The sequence below is a fragment of the Phaethon lepturus genome, unplaced genomic scaffold (genome assembly GCF_000687285.1).
Source record: "Phaethon lepturus isolate BGI_N335 unplaced genomic scaffold, ASM68728v1 scaffold11728, whole genome shotgun sequence".
NCBI classification, from domain to species: Eukaryota; Metazoa; Chordata; class Aves; order Phaethontiformes; family Phaethontidae; genus Phaethon; species Phaethon lepturus.
This window is the reverse complement of record NW_010559742.1, coordinates 1-8,885: the sequence shown is the minus strand read 5'-3', so window position 1 is coordinate 8,885 and position 8,885 is coordinate 1.

Genomic DNA, 8,885 nt, shown 5'->3' with positions numbered 1-8,885 from the left:
AGGTTTCTACTGAACTATTTATCAGACACATGCTAACAAAATTTTAAAAAGTGTTTCCCTAGAATCACAAAAACACTGAAAATGCTTTTTACATAGTCAGATCTATTTGTCTATAATTTGATTTATAAAAGAGTGGGGAACAAAATCATACAAAATAAGCAACTGCAACACACTTTCAACTCCTTCAGTGCAGAAATATGAACATTACAAAAGGCTTCAAGCCAACCTAACTTTAGGACAAAGCTGTCCTGCTCAATTCAGTCCCTTCCCCGGCACCGGCACTCAGGCGACCCATGGAGCTTCACCGAGAGCCAGATGAAGGAACTCATCAGTCATTTGAACGCTGCCCCAACCCCTGTTAGTTCTCAGCTGCATCACCTCTCAGATCTGGCTCACAGGCCACCACCCAGCAGAAAAAGTTCCTCTTTCACAAAAATCTTCATTTCTGTGAACTCAAAGTGCGGCAGAAATCCTATCTTCAGTTACTTTATCTACACTTGAAAGAAAATAATCACTGAAGAAACTCCTCATTAGAAAAGACTATGTTGTAACACACATGCGCAGAGAGGTACAGCTGAAGATAAAGGTTCAACCTTAAAGCTCATGTGATTAATACATCACTTAAGACTAGGGGATTTGTTTTTTCTTTTGTATATAAATGAACTTTCTGTGTTGAAATACTAATGATTAAAAACATGTAATGTTTGTAGTAGACAAAAAATAAACAAAAAACAATGGTGGTGTGACCATTCAATTGCATATACAGAAATAGTTAAAAACTAAAATCCACTACTAGGCCAGACTCAGTCTTCCCAAAACAGCATTTGCCCGTGCTCTGACCGTTCCTCTGACACAGACACCAACATTCCTGGTGTCAGCAGGTTGGGGACTGCACATTAGCATAATTTAGCAGTAGTGCTCACCAAATGAGAATACAAAGAACACGCAAATAAAAAGGAAAGCAAACTACTGACTGGGAAGGGGCTACTTGTACGTTCCTTCAACAGTCTGTCTTAGTATTTACACTTCATTATTTCCAAAGTGCTCCAAAAAAGAAAGCTCAGGCCCGTGCAACTACCCAGTGATAAACTGTTCTACCAACAGAGAAACAAAGTCACAACGCTGCTCCATGACTTATCTGGGAAGAAAGTGCCAAATTCAGAAACAGAAAGCGAGCATCTGTCTTCTCAGAAACTCACCCTGGCAGAACTTACATGGAGGGTGATGCGGATTTCACTTTCACCTGAAGTCCCAACACAGCTTTTGATGAGGGCTTTTGAACCTGCACGCAGACCAGCTGGGATCTGAACATCTCTGAACCTAGACTGGTAGACACGAGCACAAAACATGGTAGGTTTGGCTGAATTTCCTTCCCAAAAGGACTGAATTACCTCAGAGAGATACCTAGGGCATGCACTGTTACACAGTCCCCACCTCCTGAAAAGGAAATGCCTTTCTTCTGGAAGAGCAACAACAAAATCATTGGAAAAACAACTGTAAAGCAACAACATGCAGTTACCCAAGGAAAATGAGTGATTTCCAAAGTTAGATGCATCTTTTCCCAGATTCCTCCAGGTGGGTCCCCGATCTCTACTGAAAACTGGCAAAGCCTTGAGAAGCACAGTAAGCCTCCAGAGTTCTAGATTTCTTTTAAAAGCCACAGCACCACCGAATAGCTGAAGAGGCTCGGGCAGATGCATGCAGCCCCACACAACTATAGTATCAGCAAATGCTTCTGTGGCTATTTATCACCAAAAGCAGAAATGTGTTTAGAGTAACTGCCAAAAGTCTTTACTTTTTGTTGTTGTTGTTATCCTGCAATCTGTCTTAAAAAAAACCCTCAGGTTTCAAACAAAACACACAATCAAATTCCCTTGTGTTGCTAGATCTGTCTTACATTATTAGACTCTCACTTACTTTTTCCTACATGTACACTCATCTCTGCTGATGTTCCTTCTATTCTGTTCCTGCTAAGACAATGAAAATAAATCAGCTGGCTTTACATTCAAGTTTTCATGAATTACCACAGCTCTCAACATTTTTGGGCCAATGGACCACTTTAAGACTTCTCACAGCTTCCCACATATCCCTGTCATCTACCTTTTAACTTAAAACTCTCACCTATTTTCTTATTTTTCATGGTCCGAAAGGATGAGCTATGGACTACTTGCTGTAAGCTGTTGAACCATGAAAGAGTCACAGACCCATGGGGGGAATGGTTATTTACTTATATACACTTACACATGCATCATTATCTTTAAGAGCTCATCTAACATTTTTCTGTTGATTTCAGGTTCTGTGAATGCTTTTCTCTAAAACTGGGGTCAAATTTGACCTCGCAATATGGCAGGTTAAGCAGAAGGTGAGTTAAAAAGGAGCAACTCTTACAAAACTCCACCTACACTTGCTTTAGGAAGAAGTACAGAACACGTTACATCATGAAAGCAAACTCACTGGATTTTTGGTAATTGAAGGCAGGGTTCTGTTGCCTAGCAACTTATCTGATTACCATTTTTTCAAGTATCACATGCACACTTAGATATGTTGCATAATAATGTCTCACTTTTATGCTTCCTAACCCAATGGAAAAAGAAAAAGGGGTGGAAAAAAGCTACCAAGATTAATGCCTTTAGTCTCTCTTCTGGCAAAAGAGAAAGTACAAGAGAGTAGCTCAAGAACAGGTTGAAACATTAGTATTCCTGAATTTTATTCAGTAAGCCAGAAAAAGGCAGGAATGTGCTTATACAAGCATTTTATTTTATCTACTTGTCTGCAAAATGACACTAATAATACCAGCCTCACAGAGACACAATGAAAATTCATTAAGGACAGAGATATTCGCAAATGAAAGATGCAGTGAAAGTGCTGGTGTTAGCACTTACAGCTTTTTAGTACTCCAAATGTTGCTAAGCTCTGGTCCAAAGTGTAGCAAATTTTAATCATTGTCACAACATTCTCCAGTCCTTGTTTCTCAAACAAGGATCTCAAACCATGAAAACTACATTCTACATTTCTCCCATCAGAATGTGACACTTTCCTATCTTCTATGTCCAATATGTAGCTGCAAAAAGAAAAAAGAAAACAAAAAAACAACCCCCATGCACTCGACACATAAAGTAGCATACCCCAACTTGAAACTGGAGCACTAAGCATTACTGCAGCTCTTGGAGCTCGTACCATGAAAATCAGAGGTGAATCAGAACATGTGCATACATGACATTTTTAGAAATCAACATGCTCTACTTCTTGATCTGGTCTTTGAAAAACTATTACACTCTAGCTAATCTATGAAAGAATTAAGCGTTTAGTTGCTTTATGGTGAGCAGTAGTACCTCATAACACAAACAAACTGAGGCATTGTTTCCAAAAGGGTATAATTATCTAACCAGAGGACTTTGATTCCAGAAGTTGATTTTTTGCACATCTGCAAGTTATATATAATATAATATACTGCCTACTTTATATATGCACCTGAGTCTTCCATTGCACAGAATGGGAATGCTCAGGTGCCCGGGGTGCTCCTCATACCGTGCTAGCCTATGTCAGCTGAAGTGACAGAAGCTGATATTTTAGAAACTCAGTATCTCATCTCCATGGTAAAGTATTAACCAGCACAGAAAAACCCAAAAGCAACAACAGCCAAGCTCTATATTGCTAAGGAATCATGACATTACCTTCACAGCGGCTCCTCTCTTTCTGGTAGACACTAGAGCATTTTTATAAACTGTGCCCTACATCCTGCGGCTCTTGTGCAAGTCCACTTCCAATTAAAAGCTTAATTGCAAGATCTGCCTTGGAAAGAACTGCTGGATCAAAATAAACCAAATCACATGGTATCCATCAAGCCACTAGGGGAAACTATATACACATCTTGAAAACACCACAAATCACAAAAAGAAATAACTCTTCCTCTAGAACTTACTGGAAGCATCCTTACCATAAACCTCTGCTGACAGAAAATACAAAGAAAATACATGGGCCAAAGAGTGCCATATGGATTAAGCAAGCCTGGTTTTGCTAGGTTGGTCAGCAGGAGAGGAAACAGACACATATACCATAATCATCAGGCATTCTCCATCATCAGCAGTGAGAAACCACTCTACCTAGAGCTCTGCATAGACACAGCCCTCACCAGGACTTCTCATCCCAGATTAGGCTGGTGGACCTTTATGTGTTTGACTGACTTCAGGGTGAAAAAACACAAAACAAAACAGACTCCCTCTCCCTAGAAGGCATTTAGCCACAGCACTGTGCCACAGCTAGCCTCCTTCATGCTCCTGGCAGAGACAAGAATGAGACAGAAAGGTGCTTCGAAGAAGTCATTCATACAGGCTACCTTCAATATACAGTGCACCTGAGAGCAAAGATCAAGCAAGGAAGAAGTCAAACAGCAGCTTTGCCACTCTACACTATCAACACTTATCTAGTGACTACTCATGTTTGGAACTTATGCAATGAAAGCAAGACAGTACGCATTTGTGGTAGGGAACATTCCCTCAGTCATCTCACCCAGCTTTGACAGAAGCCTGTGAGGGTGAGAAGAGTTTTCAAAGAAGGTTGTGCCAAACTCTTGTGCACTGACACTTATAAAAATCCATAACAAAAGAAAGGGTAACCTAAAATGCTTCTCTTTTTTATACAATGATTAGACACCTCTGAACTAGTAAGCGATAGGTATTCTCATTCAGATATGACTGCAAACAAATCTCTAAAGCAGTTTAGCTTCTATTTAGCCGCTAAGGACATATTAAAGAGCAGCACGCACCTGCAAATACATGTCTTTTATACTTGTTTCAGCTGGATTGTGAGGTACATAAGCTCTGGCTCACACTAGACATTATTTGGTGTATCACTTACAACCAGGAACGTAGTGCTCTGACAAAACCAGAAAGAGAACGCTGCTCCCCATTGGCACAGATGTTGGTAATCTGTGCGTACAGAGCCAAAGCCTTTGGCCAGTTTGGCTTGCTTTCAGGACTCTTTCTGGTCGCCTGCACAACCACCTTACCTAGGAGCTCAGCAACCATCTGGATACTCCTGCCTCACGTACAGTCACAGAAATGTGAAAAGCAGACCAGTTTATTTCTGATGTACAAGGCAAACCAGCCCTCTGCTCCGACACTCAGTCTGTACTGAGCCTGCAGAGCTAAGAGCAAGCAACACGGTCAGGCGATAAAGTCATCAGAGAATACTAAAATATATACAGGAAGCACATCTGAGAAGTAAAAGGGGATCATTTACAAACCCATACCAAGCAAGCCACAAGCAGAAAATACCTTTTATGTCAGAAAACATTAGCTACCTAGATGACCAATCTGCTTTCAGAAGAAGTAAGGAAAAACACTATACTTCACCTTTCACAACAGGCAATTTTATTTTGAAAGAGAACTCCCAGTTGTATTGTTCCAACTTCATGTCTTTCACTCCAGATCCAACCCAGGAACACCTTTGTTGAACAGCTTCATTCACAGCTATACAGAACACAGAGGACAGAAAGGACCACATAATATGTTTGCTCAAGTGCCATTTCCCCATCTGCAGGACACGGCTGCAGCGTCTGAAAGCTTACCCAAGCTATTGCAATTGCCTATGGAGATGGGCAGTACTCCCCACAAAGGCAGGTGAGGAGTGGGAACAGAGGCTTTTCCTGCCTCCTGCTGGCAAACGATTTCTCTAAGTAACTGACCCATTTTCTACAGAATAATTAGCCCTAGGGAATGAAGCACTGCTGCACTTTAATTAGTCATGTTGTTACCTCTCTTGTCCTACCATGTAATAGCAGGCTGCCTGAGACTGAAAAAAGAAACAACACAGTACAACAACTTAATTTCATTTTCTTAAACGTGGTATTTATTAAAGGCAATCCAGAAACAAAGAATCCTAAGGTACAATTGGCAACAGTAGAATTTCCCATTACTTCTATGACTTCATCATCAGAACAAGCAGGTCTCTTTCATGATGCCACTACCCTTTAAGACTCCTCAATATATTAGGCTTCTCTTTTTTTTTGGGGGGGGAGCTTTTTCAGAATACTTTTCCTTCATCTTCCACGAGGAAAAACTTCTTTACCACTGTCAGAAAGTTTAAGAACAGAAAGGACTCTGCCTAAAACCTAGTCAAACCTCCTGCATATCACAGTTTATTAAAATTTCATGCAGTTTCTTGCAACAGAGCTCAGTAACTTGGATAAGGACAGAAGTCCTTTAGTCTAAGGAGATTAGATTTGCATACCATGAACAAAAAGCACAAGAAATCACACCACAGCCAGCATGGCAACTCCAAAACTGGCAAAGGACTGTTCAAACAAGCCTCACACAGATGACCCTTAGTGACCAATCCCATGCAGCAAAAGGAAAGAGAAAACCTACAAAGTCTTCCCCCAGACTCTATGGTAAGTACGATTCTGAGGATACCAACAAGACTTGCTATCAAAGCACGTGATGACAGCAAGAAGATGTTTGTTTTGCACCCGGAAGAGTGCACAGTCTCCTCTCCTCAACTCCCCCCAGACCTCCTTCCTGGCATGCTCAGTCCCCGATGGTGGCTCATTTCTAATGCTTCAGAGGAAGGCAAAAACTAAATTCATCTGGCTAATGACACCATGAGAGGAAATACCCTTCCTGGACACACTGCAGTAACTGCCGGCAGCCCTGAAGCATGCAAGTTGATTACAGTCATTGTCTTCACCAAATGGACAGGTATTACAAGCACATTTAGGACACTTGTAAAACAACTCCTCCTCTCCAGAGCTCTTAATGTATGGGAGTAAGTAGTTCCACAAATTACAAGGCCAAAGGGATCCCTACATCTTCATTTCTTAGGACTCCCCCAAGATAATTAATTAAAGTATAAATTTTAAAAAAGATACCTCCATTTAAAGACTCCAAACACTGTAAAGTCCACCACATTACCCAAAAAACCTGCTCCTGTCTTACACTCAAAAGTCAGGAACCTGCATCTCCCTTCAAGGTTAAATTCGCCTTTCGCTGCTCAGCACCACATCACATAATAACATTGTCAGCAAAGCTGCAAAGTCCCCACTATCAGGTAGCATTTCCATATGCCTGCAGCGATCTACGTTACTCTCAACCCACATGTCAATAAGCTATCCACAACTCTTATTTTAGCCCTCCCTTGACGATTTCTGTAACCTGCTATGGGATCTTGCCACAAGAAACACCAAGGTTTGAACTCTCCCAACGAAGCAGTTCGTTTTCTGTCTCCACCTGTCACCCTGCAGTGGAGTGGGCACAGCAAGCCTGACCAAGGCTACAGACATGCTGCCAGAGGCTCAGCAAGGAGACATTCTGCAGTCACAAGCAGTACCACCTCAACACCTGCTTGCTCTTCCATTTCCCCTCCACCAGACTACACTACTTCCTTTTTCAATATGCCTGTGATCAGAGGATCTCGAAATGTTTCATAGACATCGAACAAGCTGCTTGTTAACACTTCTGCTGACCTTTGTTTAGGAAGCTGCTATAGCTACTAGTTAAACCAAACGATTGGAAGTTAACTCTTGTGTTTCAACTTCATATCTACCTATGAAATACCACCTTTCTGTACCTCAGTTTCCCCTTCTACAAACAGGGGGTCACCCATGTTCTTCAGTGGGAGCCTCAACACAGAACTATGAAATTGGCAGACATACGCACAAAGGTCCTCAGGGAGAAAATACACTTTCAAATTAAGTGATATCCACAGTAGTGAGCCGTTGACACCACACACAGAAATAACTGACATCCTTGTACAGAAGAGGTCATACCTTCTCACTGGGACTAGGGACTGGGATTCAGGAAGGACCTTAAAGATGTGCTGTGGGCATCATAGTGTCTTACAGACTTCCTACAGGGTTTTTTCCTCAGTGCTGGCCGAAAGTGGCTACAAGCATTAACAACTCCGTATCAGTAAGTCTTCCTTTTCTGTTTCCTAATAATTTTATGGTAATTTTTCTTTTCAGGACTTCCTCGTTACCACGAAACAGTAGATAGCCCCATCTCTAACTGATGCCGTACATATATTAATGCATTTGCATTCCTGGAAACCACAGAACAGAGCTCTTCAGGCAATCTGTTCTTCTTGCAAATCCCCAACACACACACAGCTCTGGCAGTCACGGAGCTGTTACCGCCTCGCCCGCGAAAAATTTCAGCTCCTGCATGCACTGCTTTTTCCTCAGAATTAAAAGGAAAACAGGACAAACCTGTCAAATAAACAATGTCAGAGAACACCACTAAATACTTCACCTGGCAGAGGTTTACTGCTTCTGCTGTGTAATGAGGAGTCTTAACAAGTTTGTACTTCCCCAGTAGCTTTGGACCAGCGATGCCAAACGCTCTCGCAGAAGTCCCAGCGTAACACTCCAACTGAAGATGAGAGGGATAGGCCAGCCTCCCAGCACCCCTGCTCCTAAGCATCCTAGAGACTATTTTCAAAACCCTAGTGCAAAGGATGGGGGACAGAAGGAATTAGATTTTCCATTTCACCAAAATTCAGCTGTTCTGAATATTTTTCCATACCAAAAATGGAACAAGAGCAAACATCTTGAGACTAATTGAAATTACGGGGGGGAGGGGCGGGGGGAGAAAAACTGTAATTTTCAGCTGATCGTAATAATCCGGGTCCCTGACCCCCGAGCGTTACACACACGAGTAATCACAAGGTTGCAGAAAAGTCACTGACAGGACCACAGCAAGCCCCCCACCTCCCAATTCTGCTCTGCAAACGCCGGGCTGCTTCAGATCTATTCCTCCTTTCCTGGAATAAAGTTTTACTGAAATTAATATAAAAAGCTGTTTCAAAGCACTTTGTTTTTGTCAAAAAGGAGCACTTTTCAGCGAAAAGCCGTTCCACTTTCCTCAACTCTTCCACCCCGCTCTCTCAGA